At 42.4% G+C, this 18,721-nt stretch overlaps 1 non-coding gene across 1 annotated transcript; it reads left to right on the forward strand.

The window, feature by feature from the left end:
- The first annotated feature begins 13,480 nt into the window (after nucleotides 1–13,480).
- LOC139179272 (U6atac minor spliceosomal RNA) lies at nucleotides 13,481–13,606 on the forward strand. The gene has a single exon (XR_011563652.1). It is a non-coding gene; the product is annotated as a U6atac minor spliceosomal RNA (small nuclear RNA).
- The last annotated feature ends 5,115 nt before the right edge of the window (nucleotides 13,607–18,721 follow it).

An 18,721-nucleotide genomic window follows, 5' to 3' on the forward strand; every position in this document is an offset into this window, starting at 1 on the left:
GTACATCAGTTATAAATATGTTTGGCTTTAGGTAGTAGAAAATTCCAACAGAGACTTAAACCAATAGGCATGTAATTTTGTCATGTAACAAGAATTCTGTAGGTAGGTGGTTGGTGTAGATGAGGAGAGTAATCATGTCTGCCAGTCCTGTGGTGTTTATTGTTCTTCCTTCATACTGTTGCCTCATAGTCATAAAGTGGCTGCTGCCACCCCAGACATCACATGCACATTTAAGACAAAGTGAAGATGGAACAGAGAAGGGTGTTACTACCTCCATGGCTCCCCTTCCATTTGAAAACTGGAAGCTCCCTGAATCTCTGGGAAGATTTCTGTTTTCATCTAATGTTCCAGAACTTAGTAACATGATCAGTCCTACATTCAAGGAAAGCTGAGGGAAAAAAACATTAAGCTAAATGTATTGATTTATAACCCTTACAATTATACAGTACAAGTGACAAATAGATTCAAGGGATTAGATCTTATAGACAGAGTGCCTGAAGAACTATGGATGGAGGTTCATGATATTGTACAGGAGGCAGTGATCAAGACTATCCCCAAGAAAAATAAATGCTAAAAGGCAAGATAGTTGTCTGAGGAGGCCTTACAAATAGCTGAGAAAAGAAGAGATGCTAAAGGCAAAGGAGAAAAGGAAAGATATACTCATTTGGTTACAGAGTTCTGAAGAATAGCAAGGAGAGATAAGAGAGCCTTCCTCAGTGATCAGTGCAAAGAAATAGAGGAATACAATAGAATGGGAAAGACTAGAGATCTTGTCAAGAGAATTAGAGATACCAAGGGAATATTTCAGGCAAAGATGGGCACAATAAAGGACAGAAATGGTGTGGACCTAATAGAAGCAGAAGATATTAAAAAGAAGTGACAAGAATACATGGAAGAACTATACAAAAAAAGATCTTCATGACCCAGATAACCACTATGGTGTGATCACTCACCTAGAGCCAGACATTCTGGAGTGTGAAGTCGAGTGGGTTAGAAATCACCACTACAAACAAAGCTTGTGGAGATGATGGAATTCCAGTTGAGCTATTTCAAATCCTAAAAGATGATGCTGTGAAAATGCAGCATTCAATATGGCAGCAAATTTGGAAAACTTAGCAGTGGCCACAGGACTAGAAAATGTCAGTTTTCATTCCAATCCCAAAGAAAGGCAATGCCAAAGAATGTTCAAATTACTGCACAATTGCACTTATCTCACACACTAGCAAAGTAATGCTCAAAATTCTTCAAGCCAGGCTTCAACAGTACGTGAAAAGAGAACTTTCAGATGTTCAAAATGGATTTAGAAAAGGCAGAGGAACCAGAGCTCAAATTGCCAACATCTACTGGGTCATCAAAAAAGCAAGACCGTTCCAAAAAAACACCTACTTCTGCTTTATTGACTACGCTAAAGCCTTTAACTGTGTGGATTGCAACAAACTGGAAAATTCTCAAAGAGATGGGAATATCAGACCACCTGACCTGTCTTTTGAGAAATCTGTATGCAGGTCAAGAAGCAACAGTTAGAACTGGACATGGAAAAAAGGACTGGTTCCAAATTGGGAAAGGAATACATCAAGGCTTCATATTGTCACCCTGCTTATTTAGCCTATATGCAGAGTATATCATGCGAAATGCCAGGCTGGATGAAGGTCAAGCTGGAATCAAGATTGCCAGGAGGAATATCAATAACCTCAGATATGCAAGTGATACCACCCTTATGGCAGAAAGTGAAGAACTAAAGAGCCTCCCATGAATTGCAGCATGCCAGGCCTCCCTGTCCATCACCAACTCCCAGAGTTCACCCAGACTCACGTCCATCGAGTCAATGATGCCATCCAGCCATCTCATCCTCTGTCGTCCCCTTCTCCTCCTGCCCCCAATCCCTCCCAGCATCAGAGTCTTTTCCAATGAGTCAACTCTTCTCATGAGGTGGACAAAGTACTGGAGTTTCAGCTTTAGCATCATTCCTTCCAAAGAAATCCCAGGGCTGATCTCCTTCAGAATGGACTGGCTGGATCTCCTTGCAGTCCTAGGGACTCGCAAGAGTCTTTTCCAACACCACAGTTTAAAAGCATCAATTCTTTGGTGCTCAGCCTTCTTCACAGTCCAACTCTCACATTCATACACGACCACAGGAAAAACCATAGCCTTGACTAGACGAATCTTTGTTGGCAAAGTAATGTCTCTGCTTTTCAATATGCTATCTAGGTTGGTCATAACTTTCCTTCCAAGGAGTAAGCGTCTTTTAACTTCATGGCTGCAGTCACCATCTGTAGTGATTTTGGAGCCCCGAAAAATAAAGTCTGACACTGTTTCCACTGTTTCCCCATCTATTTCCCATAAAGTGATGGGACCAGATGCCATGATCTTCGTTTTCTGAATGCTGAGCTTTAAGCCAACTTTTTCACTCTCCACTTTCACTTTCATCAAAAGGCTTTTTAGTTCCTTTTCACTTTCTGCCATAAGAGTGGTGTCATCTGCATATCTGAGGTAATTGATATTTCTCCCAGCAATCTTGATTCCAGCTTGTGTTTCTTCCAGTCCAGCGTTTCTCATGATGTACTCTGCATATAAGTTAAATAAACAGGGTGACAATATACAGCCTTGATGAACTCCTTTTCCTATTTAGAACCAGTCTGTTGTTCCATGTCCAATTCTAACTGTTGCTTCCTGACCTGGACACGACTGAGTGACTGATCTGATCTGATCTGATGAAAGTGAAAGATGAGAGTGAAAATCTTGGCTTAAAACTCAACATTCAGAAAACTAAGATCATGGCATCCAGTCCCAACACTTCATGGGAAATAGACTGCAGAAACAATGGAAAGAGTGAGAGACTTTATTTTTGGGGGTTCCTAAATCACTGTAGATGGTGACTGTAGCCATGAAATTAAAAGACACTTGCTCCTTGGAAGAAAAGCTATGAGCAACCTAGACAGCGTATTAAAAAGCAGAGACATTACTTTGCCAACAAAGGTCTGTCTAGTCAAAGCTAGTGGTATTTCCAGTAGTCACATATGGTTGTGAAAGTTGGACTATAAAGAAAGCTGAGTGCTGAAGAATTGATGCTTTCGAACTGTGGTGTTGGAGAAGACTCTTGAGAGTCCTTTGGACTGCAAGGAGATCCAACCAGTCAATCCTAAATGAAATGAGTCCTGAATATTCATTGGAAGGACTGATGCTGAAACTGAAACTCTTAATACTTTTGCCACTTGATGCGAAGAACTGACTCATTTGAAAATACCCTGATGCTGGGGAAGATTGAAGGCAGAAAGAGAAGGGGATGACAGAGGATGAGATGGTTAGATGGCATCACCATCTCGATGGACATGAGTAAGCTCGGGGAGTTGTTGGAAAGGGAAGCCTGGCATGCTGCAGTCCTTGGGATCGCAAAGAATCGGACATGACTGAGTGACTGAACTGAACTGACCAATACTTGTGTTTCTTTAAAAGAAGGTGAAGAATGGATCTTAGTTACTTAGCAAACACATGTCTGTTCTCTCTCAACTCCCTTATTGTGACTTCTCTACCAGGAGGCTCCTCAGACTTATTACAGAAAGACTCCAGCAGGTATCCCTTGCCAGGCTGTCAGATCTGAATCCCAGCTAAAAGTCATTCTCATTCCCCTCTATGTTTGATAAAAGTGGATTCATCTGAGAAAATTGAAGGCTAAATTATAAGTACTAGTGTTCTAACTTGCTGTGTAAAAAGGTTATAATAAAAATTCTGCAAACAGTATCATAAAAGACATAAAGTGCTTAATACAGTGTCCAGCATATGGTTGGCACAAAATGAGTATTAATTTCCTTCTCCCTCTCTCTTTCCTGTCAGTGTCCACCTCCTCCCTTTACCCCCTTACGTCAGTAAGAAAGGTCATTGCAACATGCATTGGGCACTTCAGCTTTTTGGTTTATAACCCAGAACACTCAGAACAGGTTTCAAAGAACTTATCAGTCTCCAAGATCAAAGGAAGTAAAGCAATTATCCTTCAATTAAAAATAAATAAAAAATTTAAAAAGACCCAAAGAAGCCACAAATGTCACATACCTTTGTTTTAATTCAATTCACAAGTTGTTCACCCAGAAAACATGAATCTATAGCATACCAGACCCAATTCGTTCTGGTGCTTGCTTCATGGATCTGCTCATTATCCTGTAACGATGTAATCAATACTGCGCACTTGGCATGGAGTAGAGGTTCCACAAGATGCAGAGACACGAGAGGCCATTCAGGTTGCAGCATGACAGAGAGAACTTATCCTAGTGTTTTGCAGCAGAATCGGTTCTGCACAGAGGCAGGAAAGATGGTCTCCTGTGTCACACAAGATCAAAGCAAGGACTTCTCCCCTGCCTTTATTTTTCTCTTTTTGCGAGATCCTGTGCTGAAGTAGAAGGACCACCCGAATGACAGTCCCAGTATGAGTTTGAAATTTGGATCCACCACCGACTAACTATATGATCCTAGGCAAATCATTCAGCCCCTCTAATCCTCCATCCTCCCTAGCCAAATGGGCTGTTGTGAAAATTAAAGAAGACTTCCGTGAGAGGATATGGTACATGGTAGGTGCCAATTACTGCCTGTTGCTTCTCCTTCCAAAACAATAAGAGCATCTACTATGAACCAGATATTTTCAATATGTTAGATCATTGATTGTCATTATAAAATGAAGTATGGATAGAATTTCCAGTTACAGATGAGAGAGAGCTCTGAAGTCCTGAAAGTCTAAATAACTTGTCCTAAATCACACACTGGGTACGTGAGGGAGCCAACATTTGTTCCTAGGATGGTTCTATTCCCTATTTTTCTATCCATGCACATACTGCTTATCAGAGAGTCTTTTGACTATTCCTGGCCTAAAATCTTATGACTTTACCTATTACATTTTCATTCTCATAGGGAGTACAGTTTAGACTAAATGGAAATCCTTCATAATGGCATCCCAGGCACCCGAAATTAAGCCACCAACCAAAGTAAACTTCATCTAAAAGACTGAACTCTGAGACTTCAGCACTAACCTATCTAATTTGGATAAGGGCTTCCCTGATAGCTCAGTTGGAAAAGAATCTTCCTGCAATGCAGGAGACCCCAGTTCGATTCCTGGGTTGGGAAGATCCCCTGGAGAAGGGATGCTAAGTCACTTCAGTCGTGTCCGACTCTGTGCGACCCCATAGACGGCAGCCCAACAGGCTCCCCCATCCCTGGGACTCTCCAGACAAAAACACTGGAGTGGGCTGCCATTTCCTTCTCCAGTGCATGAAAGTGAAAGTGAAAGTGAAGTTGCTTAGTCGTGTCTGACTCCTAGCGACCCCATGGACTGCAGCCTACCAGGCTCCTCCATCCATGGGATTCTCCAGGCAAGAGTACTGGAGTGGGGTGCCATTGCCTTCTCCGGAGAAGGGATAGACTACCCAATATAGTATTCTTGGTCTTCCCTTGTGGCTTAGCTGGTAAAGAATCTTCCTGCAATGCAGAAGACCTGGGTTTGATCCCTGAGTTGGGAAGATCCCCTGGAGAAGGGAAAGGTAACCACTCCAGTATTCTGGCCTGGAGAATTCCATGGACTGGATAGTCCATGGGGTCACAAAGAGTCAGACACTACTGAGCGACTTTAAAAAAAAAATTTGGATAAGCCCCCTTTCAAGACTCAAGACCCTAGTAAACCCACAGAGCTGAAAGCGAATTAGTGTTTCTAGAATCTGTCAGGGCAGAGTGATGTAGAAGGGCACTTTTACCCTAGTATGTGATTTGACTGACACTGGACCATACTAGCTTGAGATTTTCCCCCAAGAGAATTGGGTGAAAGCCACTGTATTATATGTGCATATTTCTATTTTCTTTTCTTTTTAAACTTTACATAATTGTATTAGTTAACGAACCATACCACATTACAGAAAAGCATCTATACCTTGTTTTTTTCACTAAACAGTACATCTTGGAGATGTTTTATATCAATGCATGTAAATCTATCTCACTTGCTTTAACAATTTTATAGTATTCTATTGTATGGAAGAACCATATTTTATTAGATGTTTAAGAATACATTTGAATCAGTTCTAATGAGGTGGATGAAACTGGAGCCTATTATACAGAGTGAAGTAAGCCAGAAAGAAAAACACTAATACAGTATACTAACGCATATATATGGAATTTAGAAAGATGGTAACGATAACCCTGTATGCGAGACAGCAAAAGAGTCACAGATGTATAGAACAGTCTTTTGGACTCTGTGGGAGAGGGAGAGGGTGGCATGATTTGGGAGAATGGCATTGAAACATGTATAATATCATATATGAAATGAATTGCCAGTCCAGGTTCGATGCAGGATACAGGATGCTTGGGGCTGGTGCACTGGGATGATCCAGAGGGATGGTATGGGGAGGGAGGTGGGAGAGGGGTTCAGGATGGGGAACACGTGTACACCCGTGGCAGATTCATGTTGAGGTATGGCAAAACCAATACGATATTGTAAAGTAATTAGCCTCCAATTAAAATAAATAAATTTAAATTAAAAAAAGATATTTTCTATGTTTTGCTATTACACAATACTTGTAGTAAAAAAAAAAGAAAAAGATGCTGCTGGACACTATGGCAAACCCTCTCTGCCCAGAGATGGATCATGAGGATTTACAAGCTCCCCTGTCCCCTCAGGCCTTTCTGGGAGGTCCATTCCTCTTTTCTCTTGTAGATCCTGGCACAAGGCTATCCTCCTTTATGAAATCCCAGCAGAGAAGGGCAGCATTTTTCTTTATCTCCCATCTGTTGCCTTCCAAACAGTACAGAGTCCCTATTGATTTTTTTATGCCACAGGGAAACAGCAAAGTGTGAATAAAAAGATGAACTACTTGATAAATTATGTAATGTTAGGAAAATTTATGAAGCTATGATGGGCATTATCCTTGCAGACGTGTAAATGTTGCTGGTCTCAGTTCTCCAGTCCCCTTGCCAGCCATACTCTCATCTCCTCCTTGGGAATATCCAGCTTGGTTTACATTCTGTTTATCCTCTGCCTTCTCCTCTTCTCTGGAAGAGTAATTTTCAACTTCACCGACATCATTCCAGGTCTGGCATCCAATAAACCTGCTTTGAATCTTAGCTCTACCCCTTGTCTGACTTTGGATATTTCATCCCTCTGAGACTCAGTCTCCCCCTTCTCCAGTGGCATCTCCTCATGGTGTTGTTATTAAGATTAGATAGGAACACACAGGGCTTCCCAGGTGGCGCTAGTGGTAAAAAACCTGCCTGCCAATGCAGGAGATGTAAGAGACCCACGTTCAATCTCTGGGTCAGGAAGATTCCCCTGGAGGAGGGCACAGCAGCCCACCCCAGTAATCTTGCCTGGAGAATCCCATGGACAGAGGAGCCTGGCGGGCTATGGTCTATAGGGTAGCACAGAGTCGGACATGACTGAAGCGACTTAGCAGCAGCAGGAACATACAAGAATGTGCTAAGCCCAGTGCTAGCACATGGTAAACAATTAATAAGTGTTAACCAGTCATAAGAATCATTATCCTGTAAGAAAATCCAAATGAAGTCTTCATTTTGGTTTTTTTCCCCATTGGATTTTTTTCCTCTTCTGGGGAACTACAATAAGAACAAAAAAAGAACTGGCCAACCCAGACGCCAGAGTTCAGAATCAATCATTGTTCTGTATCTTTGTGTCAAGGGGAAAGAATCATATTTAAAAAGATAAGTCATTCCGTTCATGGAAGAAACACACACGAGTCATAGATGGAATGATTGGAGGACTCAAAGAGAGTCTGTGAAGAGACTGAGGACATAATACATTGCCACGATGTCATTGGGTAAATTTTTTTTTTTTTTAAGGAAGTCAGTAGACAATGGAGTGAAAGATTTGTCTGGATTTTTTCCTCTGCTTTTCCTCTTTGATCTGAGATCAACTGGGTTGTTCTTTGAAGAGCTGGTTTCCGAGGCTTCTGATGAGTTGCAGGTGGCTTTCCAAACCATCATGTGATCATTCATCAATCTCCATGACATATTTGCCAACACCCAGGTGGAAGTTTTGAAATCTTTTTGGCTGATTTATGTATGCAAAATATGACAGGTACATTTTAGGCCTTTATTTAGGGTCAAAGGATGGCCCTGCCTGCTTTAAGCATGAACCCACACAGATAGCTATCAAAACATTCAGGGTTGCTAATGGGGACGGTGTCTGCAGACCACTCCAGAGGTCACTCAAACACTGTGAATCATTAACAAATGAACAACTGTAGTCTCTACATAAAGTGACTGTGTGGGTAGAGGCAAAAAAGCATATATTCTCAAAATTTTCCTGGTGAGTGGGATGTTATTTTTGTGATTCTTGTAAACCACTCAGAGCATGATTTTCCCCCATATTTGTCATACATGTTAGTAGGAAAGAATCAAGGAAAATCAGTGAAATAACTTTTATTATTTTGTGGAAATCTTAAGTACTATCTGAATTTGCTAACACATGAATTCTTGCCTTGATATTTCTTAGGAAAATCTTTTGGATGAATAATTCAGTAACTTAAAATGTTTACTTTGAGATTTTTCAGATTAAAATTGCTTTCATAATTTCCCAATTCAAAATCCCCATAGTCTTTGAGCCCAAACTGATAGTTATGGGGTCTCCATCACCTGTTAAGCGGTTTTTTTTTTTTTTTGGATCAGCGCATCCAACAGAACTTTCTCTGGTGATTTTTGGTTTAACTTTAATTATTAAAATTTTAATTTCAGTAGCATATATGACTGGTCCCTTCTTTATTTGACAGAGCAGGGTCGGAGCATTCTGAGAGGGATGTCAGGGGACCTGCGTTTTCTGAGCCTGACTGAGGTCAAGGAGAAGAGCCTCATGGCCTCTCTGGGTCAGGAAAGAGAGTCAGCATTGCAATGTGTCCTCTGGTTCCCATCTCTCCAGCCCCACTCAACTCTCCCCTGAAAGCCCTAACAAGATGCTCCTCCTTTTGGTACCTTGTAAATCACCATCTCTGCCCCTCTCTTGGTCCTCTGTGAGGCTACTTTGTGTAACAAGGTTTCGTCCTGTAGGTCAACCCTCTGTGTCCCCCAAGACTGTAAGAGCACTGAAAGTCCTATCCCAGCATAGGGAGAAGAACTAATCCAGGCAAAAACTAAGCAGTAAGACCACAGGCCAGGGCTTGTGAAATTCATCCCGAACTCACCTTGACCTGCTTTGCAACCTCCCCCTCCCCACACCACCCTTATTTTCCCTTGCTTTTCAGAAACTCATTTTTTTTCCCCCTCTTCATCATCCTCTTTCTCCTATTAATGTCTTCTGTCTTTGACCCTCCCACTTGGTTCCCACCCTAGCACCTCTCTCTAGTTTCCAGCACCTTGTGAATTTTCCACTGTGTTTCCTGGTACATGACCTCTTTGGATGAACACAGGTGTTCTCTTGAGGTTAGAGCCAGGGCAGATCCTGCCAAAGGTGCCTGGGGTTCTGGGGTTGTCTGCCTCCTTCTTTAGTTATCACGCTAATGCTTAGTCGCTAAGTCTGTCCGACTCTTTGTAACCCTATTGACTGTAGCTTGCCAGGCTCCTCTGTCCATGGAGTTCTCCAGGCAAGAATACTGGAGTGGGTTGCCATTTCCTTCTCTGGAGGATCTTCCTGATCCAGGGATCGAACCACATCTCTTTTATGTCTCCTGTCTTTTGCACTGGCTTGTGGATTCTTAACCACTAGCACCACCTGGGAAGCCCCTTCCATTAGGTATGCTGTTGTTCGGTCGCTCAGTCATGTCCAACTCTTTGTGACCCCATGGACTGCAGCACACCAGGCTTCCCTATCTTTCACCATCTCCCAGAGTTTGTTCAAACTCATATCCATTGAGTCAGTGACGCCATCCAACCATCTGGTCCTCTATTGTCCCCTTCTCCTCCTGCCTTCAATCTTTCCCAGAATCAGTATCTTTTCTAATGAGTTAGCTCTTTGCATCAGGTGGCCAAAGTATTGGAATTTCAGCTTCAGCATCAGTCCTTCCAATGAATATTCAGAGTTGATTTCCTTAATAATTGATTGGTTTGATCTCCTTGCAATCCAAGGGACTCTGAGTGTCCAACAGCATAGTTTAAAAGCATCAGTTCTTCATCGTTCAGCCATCTTTATGTCCAACTCTCACATCCATACATGACTACTGGAAAAACCATAGCTTTGACTAGACAGACCTTTGCTAGCAAAATAACATCTCTGCTTTTTTAATATACTGTCTAGGTTTGTCATAGCTTTTCTTCCAAGGAGTAAGCACCTTTAAATTTCATGACTCCCTTCACCACCATCTGCAGTGATTTTGGAATCCAAGAAAATAAAGTCTGTCACTGTTTCCATTGTTTCCCCATTCATTAGGCATAGGGGCCTAAAAATACTTGTTGAGAACTTAAAAAACAAAAGTCTTTTTAAAAAAAAAAATTTCTGTTTTGTTTTGAATTGCTTCTCAGTGGTAAAATACATGCAATTGCTTTCAAAAAGCAAAACCAAAATGGGGGCCATAAGGGGGGATCTAACCACCCAGTTCGATTTCTCCTCTTTGTTATTACTGACCTGCAGCGGGTTCATAAGCCATCATGTGTCTGTTTCCAGCAGTACTGTGGGGTGTTGTGGGAAAGGTAAGCCGCAAGTAGGATAAGGGTCCCATTCATGTATCTTCAGTGTACGAGCAGGATAGCCCCAAAGGAATGAGATTTTCCCCTGTGAAGGGGTGGGGAGGATTTCACAGAGATGAGAGGGGCAGTGTTGCCTGGTTGGAAGGGTGAGTGTATCCTCGGGCTGTAGTTTGTTAGACATGTGACCAGATGGTAAATGCTTTGGACATAAATGGAAAAGTGCTATCATAGGCTTCCCAGGGCAATTTTTAATCAGGAGAAAATTTTTCTAAAATTTAGGCAGCATTTAATCCCTCTGTTGAGTGAGATGCCCATCTTGTAAGGCACTAGATAGTTTTATATAAAATATATGCATACACAGACACACACATAGATGCATGTACTCATAAAGAGCTCTAGTGGTGACATGGACAACTCATCACACTCAGCTGTGCAGAAAAATGTGTTTTCCTTAATCTGCCTGTTACTGACATGATTTTCCTATGAGGTCCCTTCCTATGGGAGGGAGTAGCCCAGAAGGTACTTAATTTAGTCTAATCTGGCAGTCTTAGTCTGAGCCTATAGTTTGAATAGACTCTCCAGGTAATTTTGTTTCTTTGGGGGTAAATTTTGCCTTTCCTTTTCTGCCCCTCCCCACCTTCTTTCTTTCCCTTCCTTGGACAGATGGGGAGAGGGGTGTGGCTTAGGTGACCTGAGCAGTGGAGGGAAAATGGGGACTCTTGCATACACAGGGCATCTTCTGGGCACTCCCTGAGTTCTTGTACAATGAGGCAGGACTGGCACATGTGGGACTGGTACCACTGACCTGGCACTGATGAAATTGTCCAGATGGTCTGATGGGCTGGTATTTATGCTGCAGACATTAGCTTCCACATTTCACATCCAATTTCAAAGTTCCAAACTATCTTGAAGGTCCCTAGCCTTCTGCTGGGCCATATGGCCTTTAAGCATTTCCAAGACCCCAATTAGGGCCTTTCAGACCCTACGTGTCACACCAGGGGGACATACAAAGCCAACTCCTGCTGCTAGTGCTGGGACAGCCCATCCAACAATGGTCCGAGGGGCTGCTTGGAGGTGTCTTGATTACCTTGGGCTTCCATAACAGGATTCCTCATACTGAGTGGCTTAAATATCAGGAATTTATTTCTGGAGGCTGGAAGTCCAAGATGAAGGAGCTGGTAGGGTTGGTTTCTGGTGAGACCTTTCTTCTTGGCTTGCAGATGGCCACCTTCTCACTGCATCCACATATGACATCTTTTCTGTGTGTGTACCTCCCTAAGGTCTCTTCCTCTTCTTTAAGGACACTGGGAATAACTTTAATCACATCCTTAAAATTCCTAATTCTAAAGAGTGTCCCATGGAGGTTAGGGCTTAACATATATATTTATGGGGAGGACACATGTTAGACCATATCAGGGGACATCTTCTGGATGCTTCTTCCACTGTACCTGTGGGAGCTGCCACTGGCTGTCAGGTCTTGTTCCCTGCCTCCTCCGTACTCATCTGGATGCTTCTAGACTACCTGTGCTTTCCAGAAATGTACCAAAAATGAAGACTTCACAATCCTTGTCTCTACCCCTCTTCCTTCCCACAACTCCTGAAGAAATTCTGTTGTCTGGGTCTTCCCATCTTCATGCCTGATAGGTTGAAAGCATCTTAGATGTGACTTTCTTTCTAAATAATGCTGGGTTTTCCAACTACTTGTCAAAACAACATCCATTGTGATTTTGCTCTGCTTGGGAGCTAATCCCACCCTGAAACACCGATTGAGACCCACGGTCTCAAAGCCCCAGGGACAAAGAGGGTCACAGAGTGAGAAATATCTCTGAAAATGCCTTAAAAACTTCACATACCTACAGTATATGTTTATGCACAAACACAGAGGTACCATTGATGCTCTATCTTTTGCTTCTCTCAAATTCAATGGAATTATTTATGTAAATATTAATCACTGTCAGTATATATCAATGATTAGTGGTATTTTAGTTATATTTAATATTAATATAGTTAATAATTTAAGAATGTCATTCATATCCATGGATGGACTAGGGGGTATAATGCTTAGTGAAACAAGTCAGACAGAGAAAGACAAATCCTTTCACATAATGTGGAATCTAGAAAATTTAAAAAGAAAAGAGTCATTATAATAAAACAGAAATAGACTCACAGATGCAGAGCAAAAACTCATGGTTATAGAAGAAAGCAGGGTGGGGGAGGGACAAAATAGGGAAAGGGGATTAAGAGGTACAAACTGTTAGGATAAAATCAGTAAGTGACAAGGTTTTCGTGTACAATACAGGGAATATAGTCAATAGTTTATAATAATGGTGTGGGGTTAAGTCTATAAAAATATAGAATTGCTATGTTATATACCTGAAAGTAGTATAATTTTGTAAGTTAGCTACACTTCAATTAAAACAAAAAAGAATGTCATGTTCTGGAAGTATAATATTCCAAATCCCTAGCAATGGGGTGGCCTAAACGAATTTGTTCCAGTCATGTCTGACTCTTCGACATCCCATAGACTGTAGCCCGCCAGATTCCTCTGTCCATGGGATTTCCCCAGGCAAGAATACTGGGGTTGCCATTTCCTTCTCCAGGGGATCTTCCTGACCCAACAAAGGAATTTGTTACATTTGCTTTTAGCCCTCACTGTCTGTCAGCCTCCTTGAAGTAAACTGGGGCCATGGTAGGCAGGCATCTTTCAAGGTTCTGATGTGTGAGAACGTGAGGTCTCAGGAGAACACAGCATCTCATACTGTCAGCCTTCAGGGCTCCCCTGCCTCTACCCATGCTCTTCTCATGCCCAGACCCACTGATGCTTCCACCTCTAGATTTGACATTAAAAAAAAAAAAAAGGTTGTGTCTTAAATGGTACCATGTGTTGTATGAAAGGAGAGAAGGTTAGCACTCCCCTTGACAAGGATGGAAGAAACTCTGGAGCCTGACAGCATGCATATGGTCAAGGCATTGCCACCTACTTCATGGCATCTAACCATGGGGCTTTCCTGATGGCTCAGCAGGTAAAGAATCTGCCTGCAATGCAGGAGACATAAGAGATGCAGTCTTGATCCCTGGGTTGAGAAGATCTGGAGAAGGAAATGGCAACCCACTCCAGTATTCTTGCTTCAGAAATCCCATGAACAGAGAAGCCTGGTGGGCTACAGGCCAAAGGGTTGCAAAGAGTTGGACACTGCTCCACAAATTTCACCCGGCCTCCATCCCCCATCGTCCCACCCTACCCCAAATAGGTAACCATTTTTATTGTTTTGTAGTGTGGGGGTGTGGTGTGGGGGTGTGGTAGGGTGAGGGGGAGGAGTGGGGAGGGGGTGGGAGGATTTGAAAAGCAAAAGAAGAAAATACAAATACAGATTTCTGTCTTCCTTACTCTCACATTGAAAAGGTAACATACTATACTGACTGTTTTGTACACTGGTTTTAATTTCATTTTTTGAGAAAAATTTCCATGTTAGTATATAGAAAGCACCACGTTTTCCTTCTTTTTAAAAGAAATCCTTTCAGAGTATGCAGTCTTAACATACAGTGATGAGAAACTATTATTTTATAATCTTTTCATTAAAAGCTTGACTGGAAAAAAAAAAAAAAAAGTTGCCCAGGGACTTCCCTGGCAGTTCAGTGCTTAAGAATCTGCCTTCTAACGCAGAGGACACAGATTCAACCCCTGGTCCAGGAACCAAGATCCCACATGACCTGGGGCAACTAAACCTGCATGACTCAAATACTGAGTCCTTGTGCTCAGGAGCTCCAGAGTCACCATTGCAGCCACGCATTCCAGAAAACAAACTCAGTAAGAAGGACAATGCAGATAGTGGAGTGCAGTTTATTGCACCGGTGGGCCCAAGGCAGAGTCTCCTCTTAGCCAAGGACCCCAACCAGTTTTTGTGAAAACCTTATATACCCTAAGTGCATGTGCCCAAACCCACCTCCCCAAATTCCCTGAAACTAGTCTGAACAAAGGAAAAGAAAGATACGGTCAAAGTTAACCTGTGATTCATATGCCTTAGGCCTAGGTAGTAAACAGTGGACAATTATCAATCGGCCTGTGGTCATACCCCAATAAGCATAGCAGAATTTATGATTCTATTTGGTTACTCAGACAATTAGGGTATTCTTTTAGGCAAGGAAGAGTCTAGGTATGAGCCCTGGGGCTCTTCCATGGCGGGGTGGGGGGGGGGCGGGGTGTGTGTGGGGGTGAGGTGGGGGATGGGAGTGAGGTGGGGGATGGGAGTGAGGTGGGGGATGGGAGTGAGGTGATGGGGTGGGGAGATGGGCTGGGGGGTGGGGTGGGGTCTGGTTTTCCAGTTGGTTTGTTGTTTCCATAGATACCGGATATACAGCTGAAAGTCCACAGTCAGGCCCAAGATGGAGTCCTGATTTCAAGATGGAGCCTGTTCTGTTTCCTCCATCACAACTAGAGAAGTCCCTGGGTGCCACAACGAAGACCCAACACAGAAAAAAAAAAGTGTTTGCCCAGTATTCCATTCTTTGGTTGTTTAAACCATTTAACTAGTCATTAGCTATTTAAATGATTTAACTGTAAACTATTTAACTAGTCTTCTCTTAAGAAACACTCAATTATTTCCAATCTTTGATATAAGCAAAACTGCACTGAATAAACTTATATACATGTCATCTTGTACCCATCTTGCAGGTGTGTCTATAAGATCAATTCCAAGAAGTAGGATCGATGGGGCAAGTCTATGTTCTTTAGTGGATTTGCTAGCTATGAACAACTTGCTGTTTTCTGAGGATGTTCCCAGGTGGTTCAGTGGTAAAGAATCCACCAGCAATGCAGGAGATGTGGGTTCAATCCCTGGGTTGGGAAGATCCCCTCGAGAAGGAAATGACAACCCACTCCAGTATTCTTGCCTGGAGAATCCCCATGGACAGAGGAGCCTGACGGGCTATAGTCCATGGGGTCACAAAGAAAGAGTCAGACACAACTGAGCACGCACGCATGCACAAGGCTGTACCAATGTGTGCACAGTAGTGTACTATGACCACTGAGAGGCAGACTTGATTCAATCATGCATTTCTTAAATATCTTGGATTATGAATCTTCAGTGTGACAGGCAGTGTTTAACTGCAGTAAATTACAGTTGGCACCTCTGGCTTACCTTAGTGTCTCACTTCTCAGTAATGTCCCAGCATTTTCGTGTCCTTGGGCCAGGACCTGCTACCAGACTGGACACAGGGTGCTTGCTCTCATGCAGGCCTGGTTTCCCCAAGATGCTGCTTAATTTTATTGGCTTGAAATAACTTTTTCAGAATAATGCTCTCTTCTATAAAGTCTTGACTGCTTTTAAGGTCATCAGATTGTTACTAAACACAACTTGGATCTGCTCGCCCACAAGCAGTAAGGTCACTCTACTGACACCAGGTTGTGGTAAGGGCAAGTGCAGCATTTACTGCGGGCACCAAGCTGGAGCCTAGAGCAGTTAGTGCTTAAAAGGCCTGAACTCCCTGAAAGCTTTCGGAGAAATGTTTATAAAGACATAGTGAGGGAAGGGAGTTGTGGGGTGTGGGATCCACTCACAAATATTCTTCTGATTGGTTGGTGGTGAGGTAATTGGGAGTCAACATCATCAACCTTCTGGTTTCAACCCATCTGGGATCTACATAGGCAGCAGCATACAATTAACTTCTACCTGATGGGGGTTGCAGTATCTAAAACAACTCAAAGGACATGGCTCAGAATAGTATCCATTGACCTTGAAGAAGAACTAAAAATGGCTTTGACTTTGTTTAATGGCTAAGCTATTATTATTTTGTTTTCCTTTCTCTCTGCATTTTTTCACTTCTCTGATTATATTTACTCTTTGGAACTCAGGGAAGGCCCAGGAAGCCACACTTTTTCTACAGACAAAAGGTAGGCAGAGGACAAGGAGGGGGAGAGAGGTCTTTCCCAACAAGGCCCCAAAGGGTCTTGCTTGGTTACAAAAATCACAGTTAAAACTTGTGACTTCCAGGAGTGTGTACCTGGGAAAGCCCAGTACTCCAGCCACCCCTACCTATATCCCTGTTTGCTTTGAGGCTTGGTTTTTCCTCTTGAGGGTATACAAAGGGTTTCTCTTTTTTGCATTCATGAATATACAAAGACTGCTTCTCAGAGGTACAAATGACACCATCTTACAAGTCTCTGGTCATATTAACCACTGCTTTCAGAAGCTGAAGCAGTCTTGTCTACAGTCATAGCCTCATCTTGGTTCTTTCTAGAAGAGTCTTCAGATGAACCCTTTGCTTGATTCTGCCTCTCCTCTTAGTTCCTCTCTTGAGCAGCATTTCCTTTTATTCTGGGAGGGAGAGCCCAGTAATGGAAACAGTATATTGATTCTGCAGCCTTTGTTGTCTCTCCAAGCCTCTGATTCCTCAGCTGTAAAATGGGATCATTAATAGCATCCTCTAAGCTTCACAGAGCAGTAGTGAGAATGCTCTGTGCACTGAAAAGTGCTGATTATACAAAGTGAAGTAAGCTAGAAGAAAAACACCAATATAGTATACTAATGCATGTATATGGAATTTAGAAAGATGGTAACGATAACCCTGTATGTGAGACAGCAAAAGAGTCACAGATGTATAGAACAGTCTTTTGGACTCTGTGGGAGAGGGAGGGGGGGCATGATTTGGGATAATGGCATTGAAACATGTATAATATCATATAAGAAACGAATCGCCAGTCCAGGTTTGATGCAGGATACGGGATGCTTGGGGCTGGCATACTGGGATGACCCAGAGGGATGGTATGCGGAGGGAGGTGGGAGGGGGGTTCAGGATTGGGAACACGTGTATACCCGTGGTGGATTCATGTTGATGTATGGCAAAACCAATACAATATTGTAAAGTAATTAGCCTCTAATTAAAATAAATAAATTTAAATTTAAAAAAAGAGTATATTTTTTCTAATTTTAAATTAAAAAATTTTATATCAGACTGTAATTACTTTATAATGCTTTGCTAGTTTCTTCTGCCCAATGAAGTGAATTTGCTCTATGTATACATATATTCTCTCCCTCTTAGACCTCCCTCTGACTCCCCCATTCTACACATCTGCAAAAAGGAAACATTGAAGACATAAAAAGGGGTCTGAATATTGTGTATTAAAGCATATGTATGAAATCTAGAGAAATGGTACTGATGAACCTATTTGCAGGGGAAGTAGAGAGACACAGACACAGAGAACAGACGTGCCGACTCAGCAGGGGAGGGGAGACTGTGGGACTAATTGACAGAGTACCCTTGAGACAGATATATTACCAAATGTAAAATAGATAGTATTGGGAAGTTGCTGTATAACACCAGGAGCTCAACTGGGTGCTCTGTGACAACCCAGAGGGGTGGGATGGGGTGGGGAGTGGGAGTGAGGTTCAAGAGGGAGGGGGGATATGTTTACTTTTGGCTGATTCACAGTGTTGTTGGGCAGAAACCAACACAGCATTGTAAAGCACTTATCTTCCAATTAAAAGAAAAAAAGTCCACAGTCTAGCTATGCTAATCCCCGCAATTGCTATTTTCCGGTATTTTGTATTCTCTTCCCATCCTTATCCCCACAAAAACAATCAGATACGATCCTGAGCTGAATCACCACTCCCTCCAGGCTGCTCTCTGCCCTTCTGTTCTCCAGCCCATGGGAAGGGAGCAGAACCGAACCCCCTTCAGGAGGATGCAGGGTGAATGATTTATCTCTGAGTGTTTTGAAAGAGATCAGACATTTTATGCAGCATGATCAGGCTGATGTAGAGTTTGCCTAACACCAAACAGATATACACAGACAAAAAAAAAAAACACTCAAAAGAGACTTTGTAGCAGCGATGACCTATTTTTCCAAGTATCTCATAGTTTTGAAAGGGTCTTTATATGTATTAACTCACTCTAACCTTTTAACAGTGCAGGGAGGTAGGTAGGACAGAACTCATTTATTTATTTTTGTTTTCTGGTTGAGGACAAGAAGCCCAAAGAGGCTGAATAATTTGTTCAAGGTTGTGGTTAGTTTGTGCTAGGGTTGGACTTGGAACCCAGATTTGATAGATTCTTTTCTCGATCTTCAAGTTTTTGTTAATTTAATCCTTCATTATAATCTCTGTGCTTGGTGGCTATGTACTAG

This window comes from Bos indicus, chromosome 2 (genome assembly GCF_029378745.1).
Source record: "Bos indicus isolate NIAB-ARS_2022 breed Sahiwal x Tharparkar chromosome 2, NIAB-ARS_B.indTharparkar_mat_pri_1.0, whole genome shotgun sequence".
Taxonomy (NCBI): domain Eukaryota; kingdom Metazoa; phylum Chordata; class Mammalia; order Artiodactyla; family Bovidae; genus Bos; species Bos indicus.